At 41.6% G+C, this 22348-nt stretch overlaps 33 non-coding genes across 33 annotated transcripts; all 33 read left to right on the forward strand.

Moving 5' to 3' along the window:
* The first annotated feature begins 4420 nt into the window (after nt 1-4420).
* Trnak-uuu lies at nt 4421-4516 on the forward strand. The gene is made up of 2 exons: nt 4421-4457; nt 4481-4516. It is a non-coding gene; the product is annotated as a tRNA-Lys (tRNA).
* Nucleotides 4517-5090: 574 nt separating this feature from the next.
* On the forward strand, nt 5091-5186 carry Trnak-uuu. Its single transcript has 2 exons — nt 5091-5127; nt 5151-5186. It is a non-coding gene; the product is annotated as a tRNA-Lys (tRNA).
* Nucleotides 5187-5760: 574 nt separating this feature from the next.
* Nucleotides 5761-5856, forward strand: Trnak-uuu. The gene is made up of 2 exons: nt 5761-5797; nt 5821-5856. It is a non-coding gene; the product is annotated as a tRNA-Lys (tRNA).
* Nucleotides 5857-6161: 305 nt separating this feature from the next.
* Trnak-uuu lies at nt 6162-6257 on the forward strand. Its single transcript has 2 exons — nt 6162-6198; nt 6222-6257. It is a non-coding gene; the product is annotated as a tRNA-Lys (tRNA).
* Nucleotides 6258-6831: 574 nt separating this feature from the next.
* Nucleotides 6832-6927, forward strand: Trnak-uuu. Its single transcript has 2 exons — nt 6832-6868; nt 6892-6927. It is a non-coding gene; the product is annotated as a tRNA-Lys (tRNA).
* A 305-nt stretch (nt 6928-7232) lies between these two features.
* Nucleotides 7233-7328, forward strand: Trnak-uuu. Its single transcript has 2 exons — nt 7233-7269; nt 7293-7328. It is a non-coding gene; the product is annotated as a tRNA-Lys (tRNA).
* A 574-nt stretch (nt 7329-7902) lies between these two features.
* Nucleotides 7903-7998, forward strand: Trnak-uuu. The gene is made up of 2 exons: nt 7903-7939; nt 7963-7998. It is a non-coding gene; the product is annotated as a tRNA-Lys (tRNA).
* Nucleotides 7999-8303: 305 nt separating this feature from the next.
* Trnak-uuu lies at nt 8304-8399 on the forward strand. Its single transcript has 2 exons — nt 8304-8340; nt 8364-8399. It is a non-coding gene; the product is annotated as a tRNA-Lys (tRNA).
* A 574-nt stretch (nt 8400-8973) lies between these two features.
* Nucleotides 8974-9069, forward strand: Trnak-uuu. The gene is made up of 2 exons: nt 8974-9010; nt 9034-9069. It is a non-coding gene; the product is annotated as a tRNA-Lys (tRNA).
* A 574-nt stretch (nt 9070-9643) lies between these two features.
* On the forward strand, nt 9644-9739 carry Trnak-uuu. The gene is made up of 2 exons: nt 9644-9680; nt 9704-9739. It is a non-coding gene; the product is annotated as a tRNA-Lys (tRNA).
* Nucleotides 9740-10044: 305 nt separating this feature from the next.
* Nucleotides 10045-10140, forward strand: Trnak-uuu. Its single transcript has 2 exons — nt 10045-10081; nt 10105-10140. It is a non-coding gene; the product is annotated as a tRNA-Lys (tRNA).
* A 574-nt stretch (nt 10141-10714) lies between these two features.
* Nucleotides 10715-10810, forward strand: Trnak-uuu. Its single transcript has 2 exons — nt 10715-10751; nt 10775-10810. It is a non-coding gene; the product is annotated as a tRNA-Lys (tRNA).
* A 574-nt stretch (nt 10811-11384) lies between these two features.
* Trnak-uuu lies at nt 11385-11480 on the forward strand. Its single transcript has 2 exons — nt 11385-11421; nt 11445-11480. It is a non-coding gene; the product is annotated as a tRNA-Lys (tRNA).
* A 305-nt stretch (nt 11481-11785) lies between these two features.
* Nucleotides 11786-11881, forward strand: Trnak-uuu. The gene is made up of 2 exons: nt 11786-11822; nt 11846-11881. It is a non-coding gene; the product is annotated as a tRNA-Lys (tRNA).
* Nucleotides 11882-12324: 443 nt separating this feature from the next.
* Trnak-uuu lies at nt 12325-12421 on the forward strand. Its single transcript has 2 exons — nt 12325-12362; nt 12386-12421. It is a non-coding gene; the product is annotated as a tRNA-Lys (tRNA).
* A 305-nt stretch (nt 12422-12726) lies between these two features.
* Nucleotides 12727-12822, forward strand: Trnak-uuu. The gene is made up of 2 exons: nt 12727-12763; nt 12787-12822. It is a non-coding gene; the product is annotated as a tRNA-Lys (tRNA).
* A 574-nt stretch (nt 12823-13396) lies between these two features.
* On the forward strand, nt 13397-13492 carry Trnak-uuu. Its single transcript has 2 exons — nt 13397-13433; nt 13457-13492. It is a non-coding gene; the product is annotated as a tRNA-Lys (tRNA).
* A 306-nt stretch (nt 13493-13798) lies between these two features.
* Nucleotides 13799-13894, forward strand: Trnak-uuu. Its single transcript has 2 exons — nt 13799-13835; nt 13859-13894. It is a non-coding gene; the product is annotated as a tRNA-Lys (tRNA).
* A 574-nt stretch (nt 13895-14468) lies between these two features.
* On the forward strand, nt 14469-14564 carry Trnak-uuu. The gene is made up of 2 exons: nt 14469-14505; nt 14529-14564. It is a non-coding gene; the product is annotated as a tRNA-Lys (tRNA).
* A 305-nt stretch (nt 14565-14869) lies between these two features.
* On the forward strand, nt 14870-14965 carry Trnak-uuu. Its single transcript has 2 exons — nt 14870-14906; nt 14930-14965. It is a non-coding gene; the product is annotated as a tRNA-Lys (tRNA).
* Nucleotides 14966-15539: 574 nt separating this feature from the next.
* Nucleotides 15540-15635, forward strand: Trnak-uuu. Its single transcript has 2 exons — nt 15540-15576; nt 15600-15635. It is a non-coding gene; the product is annotated as a tRNA-Lys (tRNA).
* A 306-nt stretch (nt 15636-15941) lies between these two features.
* Nucleotides 15942-16037, forward strand: Trnak-uuu. Its single transcript has 2 exons — nt 15942-15978; nt 16002-16037. It is a non-coding gene; the product is annotated as a tRNA-Lys (tRNA).
* Nucleotides 16038-16611: 574 nt separating this feature from the next.
* Nucleotides 16612-16707, forward strand: Trnak-uuu. The gene is made up of 2 exons: nt 16612-16648; nt 16672-16707. It is a non-coding gene; the product is annotated as a tRNA-Lys (tRNA).
* A 305-nt stretch (nt 16708-17012) lies between these two features.
* On the forward strand, nt 17013-17108 carry Trnak-uuu. Its single transcript has 2 exons — nt 17013-17049; nt 17073-17108. It is a non-coding gene; the product is annotated as a tRNA-Lys (tRNA).
* Nucleotides 17109-17682: 574 nt separating this feature from the next.
* On the forward strand, nt 17683-17778 carry Trnak-uuu. Its single transcript has 2 exons — nt 17683-17719; nt 17743-17778. It is a non-coding gene; the product is annotated as a tRNA-Lys (tRNA).
* Nucleotides 17779-18352: 574 nt separating this feature from the next.
* Trnak-uuu lies at nt 18353-18448 on the forward strand. Its single transcript has 2 exons — nt 18353-18389; nt 18413-18448. It is a non-coding gene; the product is annotated as a tRNA-Lys (tRNA).
* A 305-nt stretch (nt 18449-18753) lies between these two features.
* On the forward strand, nt 18754-18849 carry Trnak-uuu. The gene is made up of 2 exons: nt 18754-18790; nt 18814-18849. It is a non-coding gene; the product is annotated as a tRNA-Lys (tRNA).
* Nucleotides 18850-19423: 574 nt separating this feature from the next.
* On the forward strand, nt 19424-19519 carry Trnak-uuu. The gene is made up of 2 exons: nt 19424-19460; nt 19484-19519. It is a non-coding gene; the product is annotated as a tRNA-Lys (tRNA).
* Nucleotides 19520-19825: 306 nt separating this feature from the next.
* On the forward strand, nt 19826-19921 carry Trnak-uuu. The gene is made up of 2 exons: nt 19826-19862; nt 19886-19921. It is a non-coding gene; the product is annotated as a tRNA-Lys (tRNA).
* Nucleotides 19922-20495: 574 nt separating this feature from the next.
* On the forward strand, nt 20496-20591 carry Trnak-uuu. The gene is made up of 2 exons: nt 20496-20532; nt 20556-20591. It is a non-coding gene; the product is annotated as a tRNA-Lys (tRNA).
* Nucleotides 20592-20896: 305 nt separating this feature from the next.
* Nucleotides 20897-20992, forward strand: Trnak-uuu. The gene is made up of 2 exons: nt 20897-20933; nt 20957-20992. It is a non-coding gene; the product is annotated as a tRNA-Lys (tRNA).
* A 574-nt stretch (nt 20993-21566) lies between these two features.
* On the forward strand, nt 21567-21662 carry Trnak-uuu. Its single transcript has 2 exons — nt 21567-21603; nt 21627-21662. It is a non-coding gene; the product is annotated as a tRNA-Lys (tRNA).
* A 574-nt stretch (nt 21663-22236) lies between these two features.
* Trnak-uuu lies at nt 22237-22332 on the forward strand. The gene is made up of 2 exons: nt 22237-22273; nt 22297-22332. It is a non-coding gene; the product is annotated as a tRNA-Lys (tRNA).
* The last annotated feature ends 16 nt before the right edge of the window (nt 22333-22348 follow it).

The raw sequence follows: 22348 nt of genomic DNA on the forward strand, positions 1-22348 counted from the left end.
GTCCGCATACTACATTCGTGGATTTCAAAGATGAAAACATCTGTGGTCTGCCATATTTCGGGTTTGTCTCGCACATGTAGGCCGACATGATGTGATGTAACAGAAATAATGTTCAAAACGACGTTAACCCGCAGTCACTCGCTCGCAATGTCGATCACGCTTCCACAACCAACGCATGCCCGAGATAGTGGTGTCTAGGGCTTCGGTTTGCTGAATGTGGTGTTAACGTTCACTCACTTTTGTTTGTTTGTTTGTTTAACGCCACAGTCAGAAAAATGACGGCGATCTGTAAATAATCAAGTCTGGACCATACAATCCAGTGGTTAACATCATGAGCATCCATCCACGCAATTGGGATACGGTGACATACATCAACCAATCAGAGAGCCTCGCCACCCGATCCCGTTAGTCGCCTCTTAAGACAAACACTGTCGCCTTTTACGGCAAGCATGGGTTGCTGGAGACCTCTTCTACCCCGGATTTTCACGGGTCCTAATGACTTGGCCTTTACTGACAAGTGTTTTACCGAATCAAGGTCATTCGATGGAATCCAAAAAGGATCGCGGTGTCGTATATCTTTAACACCTATTTTACACATTTTAGTTGGAGCGATAAGGCGGCATATTGTGCGATAGAAAAATGTCGCATCACGAGGTGCGTCAGGGAAAGTGTGCGAAACGAGACGACGGTGTTGCATAGCGTGACTATGTCTCCAGTGACTACGGTATTATCAGTCTCATCATGGTATTTATCGTTCAAACAAATATAGTTGCTTCACCCACAGGTTTAGCTCTGGCCCAGATGATGCAGTCAGACATGTTTCTCGTCAAAAGAAGGGCACGGGTAGCCTGTCTTACAGACCCTGATACAAATATATATCAAATACAGCCCATGCAAGTCTATAATGTTCGGCAAGTCTAGATTACTGCAGTATCTGAAAATGAAGAGAGTCACTGGGCTCCCTTTTATTGTATTTTTAATAAGATAACTGAACAACTGTTTTTTCTGTACGATATGTTCATTTCAGAGACTAGATGTTAGTCTAGGGCACGGGTGGCCCAGTCGTCTAAGGCGCCGCGATACGCGTCCATTGGGCACACCAGAAACCTACGATTGTGGGTTCGCCCCGATTATGTTTCTAGGTTTGTAAGCACCATACCCGTGCTCGTGGGGTTTCACAGAAGTGGTAAACGTCTGAGACCTGCATCACTTCGGGCTTTCCTCCCACATTAAGCTGAAACGCCGTGATATAACTGTAATAGTGTTAAAAGCGGTGTTAAACCCAATGCCGCGGCAATGTGCACATCAGTCACGTGACACCAGCAAGTCGTCGGCTGGAACAATATGTCATTCTTTTTTCAAGACGTATTTTGGTAAACAACCGATCGGTGGTGTCAAGAATCCATCACTGCGGTTCCCATCATACATAGATACGCGTGTATACTGAACTGTACCTGTTAGGGGACGGAATGTTCTGTGTCGCTTGTGACGTTGAAGGCTGGTCCCAGTCCTGGTCGTATAGCCTTCAGATTTGTTTGTTTGTTGTTTAACGCCGCACTCAGCAATATTCAAGCTATATGACGGTGGTGTGTACATAATCGATCTGATTGATCCATTGAATATTGCTGAGTGCGGCGTTAAACTAACAATACAATACAATACAATACAATGCAAATGCACCTGGTAGTACCCGCCACTCTCACATTGTTCGTGAAAAAATGTATGTGCCAGTGGAGAAGGAGGTGTAAAAACTCCACGTGACAGTAAGTCAAAATGTGAGATTGCATCACGTTGACAAGCGACTTGTCTCATTTAGTAAAATACTCTGAATGCCTAAAAATTTTGGGGTGTGACGAGGGTTTTAATCAGAAAAGAGAGCGTAGATTTTTCCAGTCGCATTTCAAATTATACATATGGACGGTTTTTGAAATTTTCTCACTATCTACTTAAATATAATTTAACAGTACAGACATATGTGCTTTTATAACAATCCACGTATTTCTGCGTAAAAAAGAATTTGATTGATTTATGGCCCTATTTAGCTATTGGATCCCCGCCCCCAGGCCAAGTTATCAAAACAAATAGCAAATCACACCGCTCAATAGCGCTGAGTAGTACGTACTTCCTAAAAAGCAATAGTGTTTTCCTAAAAACAACGCTTATATCAATGTTTATTCTGTTTGCGGAGTAGATGTCATCAAAGTGGAAGTCTTCACCAAGCAATGGTAATACTACCGGATGTCCATTATGTAATTTTTAGTTTTGGGATGACATATTGTTCTCAGTTACCATAATGTGGAAATAGATAGTTGATTGGTTTTATATTCAAGTTGGCATTTCCGCTATTCAAAGTGTTCAGTGAGGCCGTCTTATCAACAGTCATTTCTGAGACATAAATGCAAAGTATTATTACCGGTAATTAAGTCTACGCTAATGTTTTTGCATTTGTAATTAACCCTAACGTTAATTTCAAGATTTACAGTACATACTATTCAAAAGAAGTTAAGGAACACCCGATTCCTTCATATGACTATGGTTAGTCATTAGAGGAAGCGACAAAGCGATAGAGCGACAAAGCGATAGAGCGATAGAGCGATAAAGCGATAGAACGAGAAAGCGAGAAAGCGATGTCCCCTCTCGGCATCCATACTTTGACGGTCAAAAATGTCTTTGTGAATTTTTTGGTGTATTTCTTTTTTTAATTTCAGATTCCTTTTTACCCTTGAAAGGGCAAGTAAAGTGAAAAAAAATGATTGCGAATAAATTTTTGTCTTGATACATTTAGTCTATTTTCGAGAGAAGAAAAATTCATAATATTCGTTGAAAGTAATTAAATGTCCAAGTAAAAGTGCTGAAATTGCACGCTCCATTATCGGCTCCCAAAACAAACCTATTTGTGCGACTAACGGGATCGGGTGGTCAGACTCGGTGACTTTGTTGATGCATGTCATCGGATCCCAATTGCGTAGATCGATGCTCATGATGTCAATCAGTGGATTGTGTGGTCCAGACTCCATTATTTACACACCACCGTCATGTACCCTGAATATCGCTGAGCGTGGCGTTAAACAACAAAACAAACATTGTTGAATGTGTGAAACGGCCCTTGATCTTGACATTGTGAATAATTAAAATAACAATTCACAATCGGTAATTAGCGCTTAATTACTATCACCCGGGGCCCTATTCCACACAATAAATGGCTGTCAGGGATTAATCCCCTGAGTAAACAACCGATGGCAGATTCGGTGTTGTTACCAAGGTGACATAATTTGTGGACACAGTGATCAAATGGATGAGGAAAATAACACCCGTTTGAACCCCCTCAGTGACGGATGTTTTCTTTTGGGGGACAATTTCGCCTGTCGCTTTTTATAAATTATTTTAGGCTATTTCCGTTATTTATTTAATTTTAGTCAAGTTGTCGTGATTAGTATCCCTTAAGTATTAAAATCTGCAAAGTTGCTATGTTGACTTTACTTCACCTTTACCCAATGTCTCAAGGATATGCAAATTTCTTTTTTACTGTGGAGAAAACTGACAGCAATATGGTGAAAACCAGGGCCCACTTGCACAAAGCGATCTTAGCGCTAAGATGATCGTAACTCCCATACTTTAACAAAGGCTTACGATAGTCTTAGCGCTAAGATGATCGTAACTCCCATACTTTAACAAAGGCTTACGATAGTCTTAGCGCTAAGATCGCTTTGTGCAAGTGGGCCCAGGTCTTGAAAAAACCTTTGATCTCTGCATGAATTTTCGAGGGTTTTTTTATATTTTTGATTAATTAGTAAACACTGAACAACTGTCATTAAAAAATTATATCAAAACAATTACGCCTACACTTATGCCCCAAAATGTATCTGTTTCAATTTGTATCAAAAGTTCAAAGGGACTTGGCCAATCAGGTTCACTTTTGATCCAAGGGAGAGAACCTTTACCTGACCTGCCAAGCTGAAAACACCACCAACAACTTGTGTTCCCTCTTCGTGCACACTTACACCTCGTTACTGGAATGCGTACTACTTTCATGTTCATTCCATGTCAGATTAAAATGTTCTTCATTGAGCGTTCAGAAAAAGACAAAGCATACTTTTTACTGAACAAACAATGACAAATTAGATCTTATTCAGGTCGTGCTCTTCCGCAGTTACTACAAGGGAGGTAACTGATTTCTACATTTCAAACAGACTGAAACAGCGCGGGGTCGATACAAATGACGACACATTCGAAAGCGATTGGCAAGGCATTACACCTAACCATTCATCACCCGAGCAGCGTCTATTTCCTCAGAAATATAACCATATTACTTTCTACCGAGATCGCACTGACATTGTAGTTATCCAAACACAGTCATTTGCAAATATATCTTGAGTAGTAATATCCGTTGATAGGTTTGAATTTCTTTCTTTTCACCACGGCCCGGATAGCTCAGTCGGTAGAGCATCAGACTTTTAAGCGGTCTGTCACAATCAGAGTGATCTGAGGGTCCAGGGTTCGAGTCCCTGTTCGGGCGGTCCTCTTTTTATTTCACAATCATTATTCTACATTATATATTTCGGTTTCACTTTTTAAAAACAAAGTAGTTTAACCAATCTATTCCATACAATATGATGGCGTCTGTACACTTGAAGAACAGAATGGGAAGAAAATATGTTTTCGTCTGTGAGAAATAATTCATTGAATGATGACATAGCTTGCATTGTATGTAATTCCTGAATGGCGGACCCGTCTAGATACGAGTAAGGTCTTCAGCAACCAATGCTTGCCGTAAAAGGCGACTATGCTTGTTTTAAGAGGCGACTAACGGGATCGGGTAGTCAGGATCACTGACTTGGTTGATGCATGTCATCGATCTCAATTACGTGGATCGATGCTCATCATATTAATCACTGGATTGTCTGGTCCAGACTCGATTATTTACAGACCGCCGTCATATAAGATGGAATATTGCAGAGTGCGGCGTGTTTGCCAACCAACCAACCTGAATGATGTACGATAAAAGGCGCTTGAGGCAGCAGAAATGTCAACAAACATTTGTGTTTGCTTGTCTGTCACCTGAACAGAAACATCTGGCTAGCTTACCGAGTGCCCGGATAGCTCAGTCGGTAGAGCATCAGACTTTTAAGCGGTCTGTCACAATCAGAGTGATCTGAGGGTCCAGGGTTCGAGTCCCTGTTCGGGCGGTCCTCTTTTTATTTCACAATCATTATTCTTCATAACATATTACGGTTTCACATTTCAAAAACAAAGTATTTTAACCAATCCATTCCATACAATATGACGACATCTGTGAACCTGAAGAACAGAATGGGGAGAGAATATATTTTCGTGTATGAGAAATAATTCATTGAATGATGACATAGCTTGCATTGTATGTAATTCCTGAATGGCGGACCCGTCTAGATACGAGTAAGGTCTTCAGCAACCTATGCTTGCCGTAAAAGGCGACTATGCTTGTTTTAAGAGGCGACTAACGGGATCGGGTAGTCAGGATCACTGACTTGGTTGATCCATGCCATCGATCTCAATTACGTGGATAGATGCTCATCATACTAACCACAGGATTGTCTGGTCCAGACTCGATTATTTACAGACCGCCGTCATATAAGATGGAATATTGCAGAGTGCGGCGTGTTTGCCAACCAACCAACCTGAATGATGTACGATAAAAGGCGCTTGAGGCAGCAGAAATGTCAACAAACATTTGTGTTTGCTTGTCTGTCACCTGAACAGAAACATCTGGCTAGCTTACCGAGTGCCGGGATAGCTCAGTCGGTACAGCATCAGACTTTTAAGCGGTCTGTCACAATCAGAGTGATCTGAGGGTCCAGGGTTCGAGTCCCTGTTCGGGCGGTCCTCTTTTTATTTCACAATCATTATTCTTCATAACATATTACGGTTTCACATTTCAAAAACAAAGTATTTTAACCAATCTATTCCATACAATATGACGACATCTGTGAACCTGAAGAACAGAATGGGGAGAGAATATATTTTCGTGTATGAGAAATAATTCATTGAATGATGAAATATCTTGTATTGTATGTAACTCCTGAGTGGTGTACGACAAAAGGACTTTGAGGAAGCAGAAATGTTAACAAACATTTGTCTTTGCTTGTCTGTCAGCTGAACAGAAACATCTGGCTGGCTAGCCAAGAGCCCGGATAGCTCAGTCGGTAGAGCATCAGACTTTTAAGCGGTCTGTCACAATCAGAGTGATCTGAGGGTCCAGGGTTCGAGTCCCTGTTCGGGCGGTCCTCTTTTTATTTCACAATCATTATTCTACATTATATATTTCGGTTTCACATTTTAAAAACAAAGTAGTTTAACCAATTTATTCCATACAATATGATGGCGTCTGTACACTTGAAGAACAGAATGGGAAGAAAATATGTTTTCGTCTGTGAGAAATAATTCATTGAATGATGACATAGCTTGCATTGTATGTAACTCCTGAATGGTGGACCCGTGAAGATCCGAGTAAGGTCTTCAGCAACCTATGCTTGCCGTAAAAGGCGACTATGCTTGTTTTAAGAGGCGACTAACGGGATCGGGTAGTCAGGATCACTGACTTGGTTGATCCATGCCATCGATCTCAATTACGTGGATCGATGCTCATCATACTAACCACAGGATTGTCTGGTCCAGACTCGATTATTTACAGACCGCCGTCATATAAGATGGAATATTGCAGAGTGCGGCGTGTTTGCCAACCAACCAACCTGAATGATGTACGATAAAAGGCGCTTGAGGCAGCAGAAATGTCAACAAACATTTGTGTTTGCTTGTCTGTCACCTGAACAGAAACATCTGGCTAGCTTACCGAGTGCCCGGATAGCTCAGTCGGTAGAGCATCAGACTTTTAAGCGGTCTGTCACAATCAGAGTGATCTGAGGGTCCAGGGTTCGAGTCCCTGTTCGGGCGGTCCTCTTTTTATTTCACAATCATTATTCTTCATAACATATTACGGTTTCACATTTCAAAAACAAAGTATTTTAACCAATCTATTCCATACAATATGACGACATCTGTGAACCTGAAGAACAGAATGGGGAGAGAATATATTTTCGTGTATGAGAAATAATTCATTGAATGATGAAATATCTTGTATTGTATGTAACTCCTGAGTGGTGTACGACAAAAGGACTTTGAGGAAGCAGAAATGTTAACAAACATTTGTCTTTGCTTGTCTGTCAGCTGAACAGAAACATCTGGCTGGCTAGCCAAGAGCCCGGATAGCTCAGTCGGTAGAGCATCAGACTTTTAAGCGGTCTGTCACAATCAGAGTGATCTGAGGGTCCAGGGTTCGAGTCCCTGTTCGGGCGGTCCTCTTTTTATTTCACAATCATTATTCTACATTATATATTTCGGTTTCACTTTTTAAAAACAAAGTAGTTTAACCAATCTATTCCATACAATATGATGGCGTCTGTACACTTGAAGAACAGAATGGGAAGAAAATATGTTTTCGTCTGTGAGAAATAATTCATTGAATGATGACATAGCTTGCATTGTATGTAATTCCTGAATGGCGGACCCGTCTAGATACGAGTAAGGTCTTCAGCAACCAATGCTTGCCGTAAAAGGCGACTATGCTTGTTTTAAGAGGCGACTAACGGGATCGGGTAGTCAGGATCACTGACTTGGTTGATGCATGTCATCGATCTCAATTACGTGGATCGATGCTCATCATATTAATCACTGGATTGTCTGGTCCAGACTCGATTATTTACAGACCGCCGTCATATAAGATGGAATATTGCAGAGTGCGGCGTGTTTGCCAACCAACCAACCTGAATGATGTACGATAAAAGGCGCTTGAGGCAGCAGAAATGTCAACAAACATTTGTGTTTGCTTGTCTGTCACCTGAACAGAAACATCTGGCTAGCTTACCGAGTGCCCGGATAGCTCAGTCGGTAGAGCATCAGACTTTTAAGCGGTCTGTCACAATCAGAGTGATCTGAGGGTCCAGGGTTCGAGTCCCTGTTCGGGCGGTCCTCTTTTTATTTCACAATCATTATTCTTCATAACATATTACGGTTTCACATTTCAAAAACAAAGTATTTTAACCAATCCATTCCATACAATATGACGACATCTGTGAACCTGAAGAACAGAATGGGGAGAGAATATATTTTCCTGTATGAGAAATAATTCATTGAATGATGAAATATCTTGTATTGTATGTAACTCCTGAGTGGTGTACGACAAAAGGACTTTGAGGAAGCAGAAATGTTAACAAACATTTGTCTTTGCTTGTCTGTCAGCTGAACAGAAACATCTGGCTGGCTAGCCAAGAGCCCGGATAGCTCAGTCGGTAGAGCATCAGACTTTTAAGCGGTCTGTCACAATCAGAGTGATCTGAGGGTCCAGGGTTCGAGTCCCTGTTCGGGCGGTCCTCTTTTTATTTCACAATCATTATTCTACATTATATATTTCGGTTTCACTTTTTAAAAACAAAGTAGTTTAACCAATCTATTCCATACAATATGATGGCGTCTGTACACTTGAAGAACAGAATGGGAAGAAAATATGTTTTCGTCTGTGAGAAATAATTCATTGAATGATGACATAGCTTGCATTGTATGTAATTCCTGAATGGCGGACCCGTCTAGATACGAGTAAGGTCTTCAGCAACCAATGCTTGCCGTAAAAGGCGACTATGCTTGTTTTAAGAGGCGACTAACGGGATCGGGTAGTCAGGATCACTGACTTGGTTGATGCATGTCATCGATCTCAATTACGTGGATCGATGCTCATCATATTAATCACTGGATTGTCTGGTCCAGACTCGATTATTTACAGACCGCCGTCATATAAGATGGAATATTGCAGAGTGCGGCGTGTTTGCCAACCAACCAACCTGAATGATGTACGATAAAAGGCGCTTGAGGCAGCAGAAATGTCAACAAACATTTGTGTTTGCTTGTCTGTCACCTGAACAGAAACATCTGGCTAGCTTACCGAGTGCCCGGATAGCTCAGTCGGTAGAGCATCAGACTTTTAAGCGGTCTGTCACAATCAGAGTGATCTGAGGGTCCAGGGTTCGAGTCCCTGTTCGGGCGGTCCTCTTTTTATTTCACAATCATTATTCTTCATAACATATTACGGTTTCACATTTCAAAAACAAAGTATTTTAACCAATCCATTCCATACAATATGACGACATCTGTGAACCTGAAGAACAGAATGGGGAGAGAATATATTTTCCTGTATGAGAAATAATTCATTGAATGATGACATAGCTTGCATTGTATGTAATTCCTGAATGGCGGACCCGTCTAGATACGAGTAAGGTCTTCAGCAACCTATGCTTGCCGTAAAAGGCGACTATGCTTGTTTTAAGAGGCGACTAACGGGATCGGGTAGTCAGGATCACTGACTTGGTTGATCCATGCCATCGATCTCAATTACGTGGATAGATGCTCATCATACTAACCACAGGATTGTCTGGTCCAGACTCGATTATTTACAGACCGCCGTCATATAAGATGGAATATTGCAGAGTGCGGCGTGTTTGCCAACCAACCAACCTGAATGATGTACGATAAAAGGCGCTTGAGGCAGCAGAAATGTCAACAAACATTTGTGTTTGCTTGTCTGTCACCTGAACAGAAACATCTGGCTAGCTTACCGAGTGCCGGGATAGCTCAGTCGGTACAGCATCAGACTTTTAAGCGGTCTGTCACAATCAGAGTGATCTGAGGGTCCAGGGTTCGAGTCCCTGTTCGGGCGGTCCTCTTTTTATTTCACAATCATTATTCTTCATAACATATTACGGTTTCACATTTCAAAAACAAAGTATTTTAACCAATCTATTCCATACAATATGACGACATCTGTGAACCTGAAGAACAGAATGGGGAGAGAATATATTTTCGTGTATGAGAAATAATTCATTGAATGATGAAATATCTTGTATTGTATGTAACTCCTGAGTGGTGTACGACAAAAGGACTTTGAGGAAGCAGAAATGTTAACAAACATTTGTCTTTGCTTGTCTGTCAGCTGAACAGAAACATCTGGCTGGCTAGCCAAGAGCCCGGATAGCTCAGTCGGTAGAGCATCAGACTTTTAAGCGGTCTGTCACAATCAGAGTGATCTGAGGGTCCAGGGTTCGAGTCCCTGTTCGGGCGGTCCTCTTTTTATTTCACAATCATTATTCTACATTATATATTTCGGTTTCACATTTTAAAAACAAAGTAGTTTAACCAATCTATTCCATACAATATGATGGCGTCTGTACACTTGAAGAACAGAATGGGAAGAAAATATGTTTTCGTCTGTGAGAAATAATTCATTGAATGATGACATAGCTTGCATTGTATGTAATTCCTGAATGGCGGACCCGTCTAGATACGAGTAAGGTCTTCAGCAACCAATGCTTGCCGTAAAAGGCGACTATGCTTGTTTTAAGAGGCGACTAACGGGATCGGTTAGTCAGGATCACTGACTTGGTTGATGCATGTCATCGATCTCAATTACGTGGATCGATGCTCATCATATTAATCACTGGATTGTCTGGTCCAGACTCGATTATTTACAGACCGCCGTCATATAAGATGGAATATTGCAGAGTGCGGCGTGTTTGCCAACCAACCAACCTGAATGATGTACGATAAAAGGCGCTTGAGGCAGCAGAAATGTCAACAAACATTTGTGTTTGCTTGTCTGTCACCTGAACAGAAACATCTGGCTAGCTTACCGAGTGCCCGGATAGCTCAGTCGGTAGAGCATCAGACTTTTAAGCGGTCTGTCACAATCAGAGTGATCTGAGGGTCCAGGGTTCGAGTCCCTGTTCGGGCGGTCCTCTTTTTATTTCACAATCATTATTCTTCATAACATATTACGGTTTCACATTTCAAAAACAAAGTATTTTAACCAATCTATTCCATACAATATGACGACATCTGTGAACCTGAAGAACAGAATGGGGAGAGAATATATTTTCGTGTATGAGAAATAATTCATTGAATGATGACATAGCTTGCATTGTATGTAATTCCTGAATGGCGGACCCGTCTAGATACGAGTAAGGTCTTCAGCAACCTATGCTTGCCGTAAAAGGCGACTATGCTTGTTTTAAGAGGCGACTAACGGGATCGGGTAGTCAGGATCACTGACTTGGTTGATCCATGCCATCGATCTCAATTACGTGGATCGATGCTCATCATACTAACCACAGGATTGTCTGGTCCAGACTCGATTATTTACAGACCGCCGTCATATAAGATGGAATATTGCAGAGTGCGGCGTGTTTGCCAACCAACCAACCTGAATGATGTACGATAAAAGGCGCTTGAGGCAGCAGAAATGTCAACAAACATTTGTGTTTGCTTGTCTGTCACCTGAACAGAAACATCTGGCTAGCTTACCGAGTGCCCGGATAGCTCAGTCGGTAGAGCATCAGACTTTTAAGCGGTCTGTCACAATCAGAGTGATCTGAGGGTCCAGGGTTCGAGTCCCTGTTCGGGCGGTCCTCTTTTTATTTCACAATCATTATTCTTCATAACATATTACGGTTTCACATTTCAAAAACAAAGTATTTTAATCAATCTATTCCATACAATATGACGACATCTGTGAACCTGAAGAACAGAATGGGGAGAGAATATATTTTCGTGTATGAGAAATAATTCATTGAATGATGAAATATCTTGTATTGTATGTAACTCCTGAGTGGTGTACGACAAAAGGACTTTGAGGAAGCAGAAATGTTAACAAACATTTGTCTTTGCTTGTCTGTCAGCTGAACAGAAACATCTGGCTGGCTAGCCAAGAGCCCGGATAGCTCAGTCGGTAGAGCATCAGACTTTTAAGCGGTCTGTCACAATCAGAGTGATCTGAGGGTCCAGGGTTCGAGTCCCTGTTCGGGCGGTCCTCTTTTTATTTCACAATCATTATTCTACATTATATATTTCGGTTTCACATTTTAAAAACAAAGTAGTTTAACCAATCTATTCCATACAATATGATGGCGTCTGTACACTTGAAGAACAGAATGGGAAGAAAATATGTTTTCGTCTGTGAGAAATAATTCATTGAATGATGACATAGCTTGCATTGTATGTAATTCCTGAATGGCGGACCCGTCTAGATACGAGTAAGGTCTTCAGCAACCAATGCTTGCCGTAAAAGGCGACTATGCTTGTTTTAAGAGGCGACTAACGGGATCGGGTAGTCAGGATCACTGACTTGGTTGATGCATGTCATCGATCTCAATTACGTGGATCGATGCTCATCATATTAATCACTGGATTGTCTGGTCCAGACTCGATTATTTACAGACCGCCGTCATATAAGATGGAATATTGCAGAGTGCGGCGGATAGCTCAGTCGGTAGAGCATCAGACTTTTAAGCGGTCTGTCACAATCAGAGTGATCTGAGGGTCCAGGGTTCGAGTCCCTGTTCGGGCGGTCCTCTTTTTATTTCACAATCATTATTCTTCATAACATATTACGGTTTCACATTTCAAAAACAAAGTATTTTAACCAATCTATTCCATACAATATGACGACATCTGTGAACCTGAAGAACAGAATGGGGAGAGAATATATTTTCGTGTATGAGAAATAATTCATTGAATGATGAAATATCTTGTATTGTATGTAACTCCTGAGTGGTGTACGACAAAAGGACTTTGAGGAAGCAGAAATGTTAACAAACATTTGTCTTTGCTTGTCTGTCAGCTGAACAGAAACATCTGGCTGGCTAGCCAAGAGCCCGGATAGCTCAGTCGGTAGAGCATCAGACTTTTAAGCGGTCTGTCACAATCAGAGTGATCTGAGGGTCCAGGGTTCGAGTCCCTGTTCGGGCGGTCCTCTTTTTATTTCACAATCATTATTCTACATTATATATTTCGGTTTCACATTTTAAAAACAAAGTAGTTTAACCAATCTATTCCATACAATATGATGGCGTCTGTACACTTGAAGAACAGAATGGGAAGAAAATATGTTTTCGTCTGTGAGAAATAATTCATTGAATGATGACATAGCTTGCATTGTATGTAATTCCTGAATGGCGGACCCGTCTAGATACGAGTAAGGTCTTCAGCAACCAATGCTTGCCGTAAAAGGCGACTATGCTTGTTTTAAGAGGCGACTAACGGAATCGGGTAGTCAGGATCACTGACTTGGTTGATGCATGTCATCGATCTCAATTACGTGGATCGATGCTCATCATATTAATCACTGGATTGTCTGGTCCAGACTCGATTATTTACAGACCGCCGTCATATAAGATGGAATATTGCAGAGTGCGGCGTGTTTGCCAACCAACCAACCTGAATGATGTACGATAAAAGGCGCTTGAGGCAGCAGAAATGTCAACAAACATTTGTGTTTGCTTGTCTGTCAGCTGAACAGAAACATCTGGCTAGCTTACCGAGTGCCCGGATAGCTCAGTCGGTAGAGCATCAGACTTTTAAGCGGTCTGTCACAATCAGAGTGATCTGAGGGTCCAGGGTTCGAGTCCCTGTTCTGGCGGTCCTCTTTTTATTTTCACAATCATTATTCTTCATAACATATTACGGTTTCACATTTCAAAAACAAAGTATTTTAACCAATCTATTCCATACAATATGACGACATCTGTGAACCTGAAGAACAGAATGGGGAGAGAATATATTTTCGTGTATGAGAAATAATTCATTGAATGATGAAATATCTTGTATTGTATGTAACTCCTGAGTGGTGTACGACAAAAGGACTTTGAGGAAGCAGAAATGTTAACAAACATTTGTCTTTGCTTGTCTGTCAGCTGAACAGAAACATCTGGCTGGCTAGCCAAGAGCCCGGATAGCTCAGTCGGTAGAGCATCAGACTTTTAAGCGGTCTGTCACAATCAGAGTGATCTGAGGGTCCAGGGTTCGAGTCCCTGTTCGGGCGGTCCTCTTTTTATTTCACAATCATTATTCTACATTATATATTTCGGTTTCACATTTTAAAAACAAAGTAGTTTAACCAATCTATTCCATACAATATGATGGCGTCTGTACACTTGAAGAACAGAATGGGAAGAAAATATGTTTTCGTCTGTGAGAAATAATTCATTGAATGATGACATAGCTTGCATTGTATGTAACTCCTGAATGGTGGACCCGTGAAGATCCGAGTAAGGTCTTCAGCAACCTATGCTTGCCGTAAAAGGCGACTATGCTTGTTTTAAGAGGCGACTAACGGGATCGGGTAGTCAGGATCACTGACTTGGTTGATCCATGCCATCGATCTCAATTACGTGGATCGATGCTCATCATACTAACCACAGGATTGTCTGGTCCAGACTCGATTATTTACAGACCGCCGTCATATAAGATGGAATATTGCAGAGTGCGGCGTGTTTGCCAACCAACCAACCTGAATGATGTACGATAAAAGGCGCTTGAGGCAGCAGAAATGTCAACAAACATTTGTGTTTGCTTGTCTGTCACCTGAACAGAAACATCTGGCTAGCTTACCGAGTGCCGGGATAGCTCAGTCGGTAGAGCATCAGACTTTTAAGCGGTCTGTCACAATCAGAGTGATCTGAGGGTCCAGGGTTCGAGTCCCTGTTCGGGCGGTCCTCTTTTTATTTCACAATCATTATTCTTCATAACATATTACGGTTTCACATTTCAAAAACAAAGTATTTTAACCAATCTATTCCATACAATATGACGACATCTGTGAACCTGAAGAACAGAATGGGGAGAGAATATATTTTCGTGTATGAGAAATAATTCATTGAATGATGAAATATCTTGTATTGTATGTAACTCCTGAGTGGTGTACGACAAAAGGACTTTGAGGAAGCAGAAATGTTAACAAACATTTGTCTTTGCTTGTCTGTCAGCTGAACAGAAACATCTGGCTGGCTAGCCAAGAGCCCGGATAGCTCAGTCGGTAGAGCATCAGACTTTTAAGCGGTCTGTCACAATCAGAGTGATCTGAGGGTCCAGGGTTCGAGTCCCTGTTCGGGCGGTCCTCTTTTTATTTCACAATCATTATTCTACATTATATATTTCGGTTTCACATTTTAAAAACAAAGTAGTTTAACCAATCTATTCCATACAATATGATGGCGTCTGTACACTTGAAGAACAGAATGGGAAGAAAATATGTTTTCGTCTGTGAGAAATAATTCATTGAATGATGACATAGCTTGCATTGTATGTAATTCCTGAATGGCGGACCCGTCTAGATACGAGTAAGGTCTTCAGCAACCAATGCTTGCCGTAAAAGGCGACTATGCTTGTTTTAAGAGGCGACTAACGGGATCGGGTAGTCAGGATCACTGACTTGGTTGATGCATGTCATCGATCTCAATTACGTGGATCGATGCTCATCATATTAATCACTGGATTGTCTGGTCCAGACTCGATTATTTACAGACCGCCGTCATATAAGATGGAATATTGCAGAGTGCGGCGTGTTTGCCAACCAACCAACCTGAATGATGTACGATAAAAGGCGCTTGAGGCAGCAGAAATGTCAACAAACATTTGTGTTTGCTTGTCTGTCACCTGAACAGAAACATCTGGCTAGCTTACCGAGTGCCCGGATAGCTCAGTCGGTAGAGCATCAGACTTTTAAGCGGTCTGTCACAATCAGAGTGATCTGAGGGTCCAGGGTTCGAGTCCCTGTTCGGGCGGTCCTCTTTTTATTTTCACAATCATTATTCTTCATAACATATTACGGTTTCACATTTCAAAAACAAAGTATTTTAACCAATCTATTCCATACAATATGACGACATCTGTGAACCTGAAGAACAGAATGGGGAGAGAATATATTTTCGTGTATGAGAAATAATTCATTGAATGATGAAATATCTTGTATTGTATGTAACTCCTGAGTGGTGTACGACAAAAGGACTTTGAGGAAGCAGAAATGTTAACAAACATTTGTCTTTGCTTGTCTGTCAGCTGAACAGAAACATCTGGCTGGCTAGCCAAGAGCCCGGATAGCTCAGTCGGTAGAGCATCAGACTTTTAAGCGGTCTGTCACAATCAGAGTGATCTGAGGGTCCAGGGTTCGAGTCCCTGTTCGGGCGGTCCTCTTTTTATTTCACAATCATTATTCTACATTATATATTTCGGTTTCACATTTTAAAAACAAAGTAGTTTAACCAATCTATTCCATACAATATGATGGCGTCTGTACACTTGAAGAACAGAATGGGAAGAAAATATGTTTTCGTCTGTGAGAAATAATTCATTGAATGATGACATAGCTTGCATTGTATGTAACTCCTGAATGGTGGACCCGTGAAGATCCGAGTAAGGTCTTCAGCAACCTATGCTTGCCGTAAAAGGCGACTATGCTTGTTTTAAGAGGCGACTAACGGGATCGGGTAGTCAGGATCACTGACTTGGTTGATCCATGCCATCGATCTCAATTACGTGGATCGATGCTCATCATACTAACCACAGGATTGTCTGGTCCAGACTCGATTATTTACAGACCGCCGTCATATAAGATGGAATATTGCAGAGTGCGGCGTGTTTGCCAACCAACCAACCTGAATGATGTACGATAAAAGGCGCTTGAGGCAGCAGAAATGTCAACAAACATTTGTGTTTGCTTGTCTGTCACCTGAACAGAAACATCTGGCTAGCTTACCGAGTGCCCGGATAGCTCAGTCGGTAGAGCATCAGACTTTTAAGCGGTCTGTCACAATCAGAGTGATCTGAGGGTCCAGGGTTCGAGTCCCTGTTCTGGCGGTCCTCTTTTTATTTCACAATCATTATTCTTCATAACATATTACGGTTTCACATTTCAAAAACAAAGTATTTTAACCAATCTATTCCATACAATATGACGACATCTGTGAACCTGAAGAACAGAATGGGGAGAGAATATATTTTCGTGTATGAGAAATAATTCATTGAATGATGAAATATCTTGTATTGTATGTAACTCCTGAGTGGTGTACGACAAAAGGACTTTGAGGAAGCAGAAATGTTAACAAACATTTGTCTTTGCTTGTCTGTCAGCTGAACAGAAACATCTGGCTGGCTAGCCAAGAGCCCGGATAGCTCAGTCGGTAGAGCATCAGACTTTTAAGCGGTCTGTCACAATCAGAGTGATCTGAGGGTCCAGGGTTCGAGTCCCTGTTCGGGCGGTCCTCTTTTTATTTCACAATCATTATTCTACATTATATATTTCGGTTTCACATTTTAAAAACAAAGTAGTTTAACCAATCTATTCCATACAATATGATGGCGTCTGTACACTTGAAGAACAGAATGGGAAGAAAATATGTTTTCGTCTGTGAGAAATAATTCATTGAATGATGACATAGCTTGCATTGTATGTAATTCCTGAATGGCGGACCCGTCTAGATACGAGTAAGGTCTTCAGCAACCAATGCTTGCCGTAAAAGGCGACTATGCTTGTTTTAAGAGGCGACTAACGGGATCGGTTAGTCAGGATCACTGACTTGGTTGATGCATGTCATCGATCTCAATTACGTGGATCGATGCTCATCATATTAATCACTGGATTGTCTGGTCCAGACTCGATTATTTACAGACCGCCGTCATATAAGATGGAATATTGCAGAGTGCGGCGTGTTTGCCAACCAACCAACCTGAATGATGTACGATAAAAGGCGCTTGAGGCAGCAGAAATGTCAACAAACATTTGTGTTTGCTTGTCTGTCACCTGAACAGAAACATCTGGCTAGCTTACCGAGTGCCCGGATAGCTCAGTCGGTAGAGCATCAGACTTTTAAGCGGTCTGTCACAATCAGAGTGATCTGAGGGTCCAGGGTTCGAGTCCCTGTTCGGGCGGTCCTCTTTTTATTTCACAATCATTATTCTTCATAACATATTACGGTTTCACATTTCAAAAACAAAGTATTTTAACCAATCTATTCCATACAATATGACGACATCTGTGAACCTGAAGAACAGAATGGGGAGAGAATATATTTTCGTGTATGAGAAATAATTCATTGAATGATGACATAGCTTGCATTGTATGTAATTCCTGAATGGCGGACCCGTCTAGATACGAGTAAGGTCTTCAGCAACCTATGCTTGCCGTAAAAGGCGACTATGCTTGTTTTAAGAGGCGACTAACGGGATCGGGTAGTCAGGATCACTGACTTGGTTGATCCATGCCATCGATCTCAATTACGTGGATCGATGCTCATCATACTAACCACAGGATTGTCTGGTCCAGACTCGATTATTTACAGACCGCCGTCATATAAGATGGAATATTGCAGAGTGCGGCGTGTTTGCCAACCAACCAACCTGAATGATGTACGATAAAAGGCGCTTGAGGCAGCAGAAATGTCAACAAACATTTGTGTTTGCTTGTCTGTCACCTGAACAAAAACATCTGGCTAGCTTACCGAGTGCCCGGATAGCTCAGTCGGTAGAGCATCAGACTTTTAAGCGGTCTGTCACAATCAGAGTGATCTGAGGGTCCAGGGTTCGAGTCCCTGTTCGGGCGGTCCTCTTTTTATTTCACAATCATTATTCTTCATAACATATTACGGTTTCACATTTCAAAAACAAAGTATTTTAACCAATCTATTCCATACAATATGACGACATCTGTGAACCTGAAGAACAGAATGGGGAGAGAATATATTTTCGTGTATGAGAAATAATTCATTGAATGATGAAATATCTTGTATTGTATGTAACTCCTGAGTGGTGTACGACAAAAGGACTTTGAGGAAGCAGAAATGTTAACAAACATTTGTCTTTGCTTGTCTGTCAGCTGAACAGAAACATCTGGCTGGCTAGCCAAGAGCCCGGATAGCTCAGTCGGTAGAGCATCAGACTTTTAAGCGGTCTGTCACAATAAGAGTGATCTGAGGGTCCAGGGTTCGAGTCCCTGTTCGGGCGGTCCTCTTTTTATTTCACAATCATTATTCTACATTATATATTTCGGTTTCACATTTTAAAAACAAAGTAGTTTAACCAATCTATTCCATACAATATGATGGCGTCTGTACACTTGAAGAACAGAATGGGAAGAAAATATGTTTTCGTCTGTGAGAAATAATTCATTGAATGATGACATAGCTTGCATTGTATGTAATTCCTGAATGGCGGACCCGTCTAGATACGAGTAAGGTCTTCAGCAACCAATGCTTGCCGTAAAAGGCGACTATGCTTGTTTTAAGAGGCGACTAACGGGATCGGGTAGTCAGGATCACTGACTTGGTTGATGCATGTCATCGATCTCAATTACGTGGATCGATGCTCATCATATTAATCACTGGATTGTCTGGTCCAGACTCGATTATTTACAGACCGCCGTCATATAAGATGGAATATTGCAGAGTGCGGCGTGTTTGCCAACCAACCAACCTGAATGATGTACGATAAAAGGCGCTTGAGGCAGCAGAAATGTCAACAAACATTTGTGTTTGCTTGTCTGTCACCTGAACAGAAACATCTGGCTAGCTTACCGAGTGCCGGGATAGCTCAGTCGGTAGAGCATCAGACTTTTAAGCGGTCTGTCACAATCAGAGTAATCTGAGGGTCCAGGGTTCGAGTCCCTGTTCTGGCGGTCCTCTTTTTATTTTCACAATCATTATTCTTCATAACATATTACGGTTTCACATTTCAAAAACAAAGTATTTTAACCAATCTATTCCATACAATATGACGACATCTGTGAACCTGAAGAACAGAATGGGGAGAGAATATATTTTCGTGTATGAGAAATAATTCATTGAATGATGAAATATCTTGTATTGTATGTAACTCCTGAGTGGTGTACGACAAAAGGACTTTGAGGAAGCAGAAATGTTAACAAACATTTGTCTTTGCTTGTCTGTCAGCTGAACAGAAACATCTGGCTGGCTAGCCAAGAGCCCGGATAGCTCAGTCGGTAGAGCATCAGACTTTTAAGCGGTCTGTCACAATCAGAGTGATCTGAGGGTCCAGGGTTCGAGTCCCTGTTCGGGCGGTCCTCTTTTTATTTCACAATCATTATTCTACATTATATATTTCGGTTTCACATTTTAAAAACAAAGTAGTTTAACCAATCTATTCCATACAATATGATGGCGTCTGTACACTTGAAGAACAGAATGGGAAGAAAATATGTTTTCGTCTGTGAGAAATAATTCATTGAATGATGACATAGCTTGCATTGTATGTAACTCCTGAATGGTGGACCCGTGAAGATCCGAGTAAGGTCTTCAGCAACCTATGCTTGCCGTAAAAGGCGACTATGCTTGTTTTAAGAGGCGACTAACGGGATCGGGTAGTCAGGATCACTGACTTGGTTGATCCATGCCATCGATCTCAATTACGTGGATCGATGCTCATCATACTAACCACAGGATTGTCTGGTCCAGACTCGATTATTTACAGACCGCCGTCATATAAGATGGAATATTGCAGAGTGCGGCGTGTTTGCCAACCAACCAACCTGAATGATGTACGATAAAAGGCGCTTGAGGCAGCAGAAATGTCAACAAACATTTGTGTTTGCTTGTCTGTCACCTGAACAGAAACATCTGGCTAGCTTACCGAGTGCCCGGATAGCTCAGTCGGTAGAGCATCAGACTTTTAAGCGGTCTGTCACAATCAGAGTGATCTGAGGGTCCAGGGTTCGAGTCCCTGTTCGGGCGGTCCTCTTTTTATTTCACAATCATTATTCTTCATAACATATTACGGTTTCACATTTCAAAAACAAAGTATTTTAACCAATCTATTCCATACAATATGACGACATCTGTGAACCTGAAGAACAGAATGGGGAGAGAATATATTTTCGTGTATGAGAAATAATTCATTGAATGATGAAATATCTTGTATTGTATGTAACTCCTGAGTGGTGTACGACAAAAGGACTTTGAGGAAGCAGAAATGTTAACAAACATTTGTCTTTGCTTGTCTGTCAGCTGAACAGAAACATCTGGCTGGCTAGCCAAGAGCCCGGATAGCTCAGTCGGTAGAGCATCAGACTTTTAAGCGGTCTGTCACAATCAGAGTGATCTGAGGGTCCAGGGTTCGAGTCCCTGTTCGGGCGGTCCTCTTTTTATTTCACAATCATTATTCTACATTATATATTTCGGTTTCACATTTTAAAAACAAAGTAGTTTAACCAATCTATTCCATACAATATGATGGCGTCTGTACACTTGAAGAACAGAATGGGAAGAAAATATGTTTTCGTCTGTGAGAAATAATTCATTGAATGATGACATAGCTTGCATTGTATGTAATTCCTGAATGGCGGACCCGTCTAGATACGAGTAAGGTCTTCAGCAACCAATGCTTGCCGTAAAAGGCGACTATGCTTGTTTTAAGAGGCGACTAACGGGATCGGTTAGTCAGGATCACTGACTTGGTTGATGCATGTCATCGATCTCAATTACGTGGATCGATGCTCATCATATTAATCACTGGATTGTCTGGTCCAGACTCGATTATTTACAGACCGCCGTCATATAAGATGGAATATTGCACAGTGCTGCGTGTTTGCCAACCAACCAACCTGAATGATGTACGATAAAAGGCGCTTGAGGCAGCAGAAATGTCAACAAACATTTGTGTTTGCTTGTCTGTCACCTGAACAGAAACATCTGGCTAGCTTACCGAGTGCCCGGATAGCTCAGTCGGTAGAGCATCAGACTTTTAAGCGGTCTGTCACAATCAGAGTGATCTGAGGGTCCAGGGTTCGAGTCCCTGTTCGGGCGGTCCTCTTTTTATTTCACAATCATTATTCTTCATAACATATTACGGTTTCACATTTCAAAAACAAAGTATTTTAACCAATCTATTCCATACAATATGACGACATCTGTGAACCTGAAGAACAGAATGGGGAGAGAATATATTTTCGTGTATGAGAAATAATTCATTGAATGATGACATAGCTTGCATTGTATGTAATTCCTGAATGGCGGACCCGTCTAGATACGAGTAAGGTCTTCAGCAACCTATGCTTGCCGTAAAAGGCGACTATGCTTGTTTTAAGAGGCGACTAACGGGATCGGGTAGTCAGGATCACTGACTTGGTTGATCCATGCCATCGATCTCAATTACGTGGATCGATGCTCATCATACTAACCACAGGATTGTCTGGTCCAGACTCGATTATTTACAGACCGCCGTCATATAAGATGGAATATTGCAGAGTGCGGCGTGTTTGCCAACCAACCAACCTGAATGATGTACGATAAAAGGCGCTTGAGGCAGCAGAAATGTCAACAAACATTTGTGTTTGCTTGTCTGTCACCTGAACAGAAACATCTGGCTAGCTTACCGAGTGCCCGGATAGCTCAGTCGGTAGAGCATCAGACTTTTAAGCGGTCTGTCACAATCAGAGTGATCTGAGGGTCCAGGGTTCGAGTCCCTGTTCGGGCGGTCCTCTTTTTATTTC

Source organism: Haliotis rufescens, unplaced genomic scaffold, assembly GCF_023055435.1.
Source record: "Haliotis rufescens isolate VD_foot unplaced genomic scaffold, xgHalRufe1.0.p SCAF_12, whole genome shotgun sequence".
Taxonomy (NCBI): domain Eukaryota; kingdom Metazoa; phylum Mollusca; class Gastropoda; order Lepetellida; family Haliotidae; genus Haliotis; species Haliotis rufescens.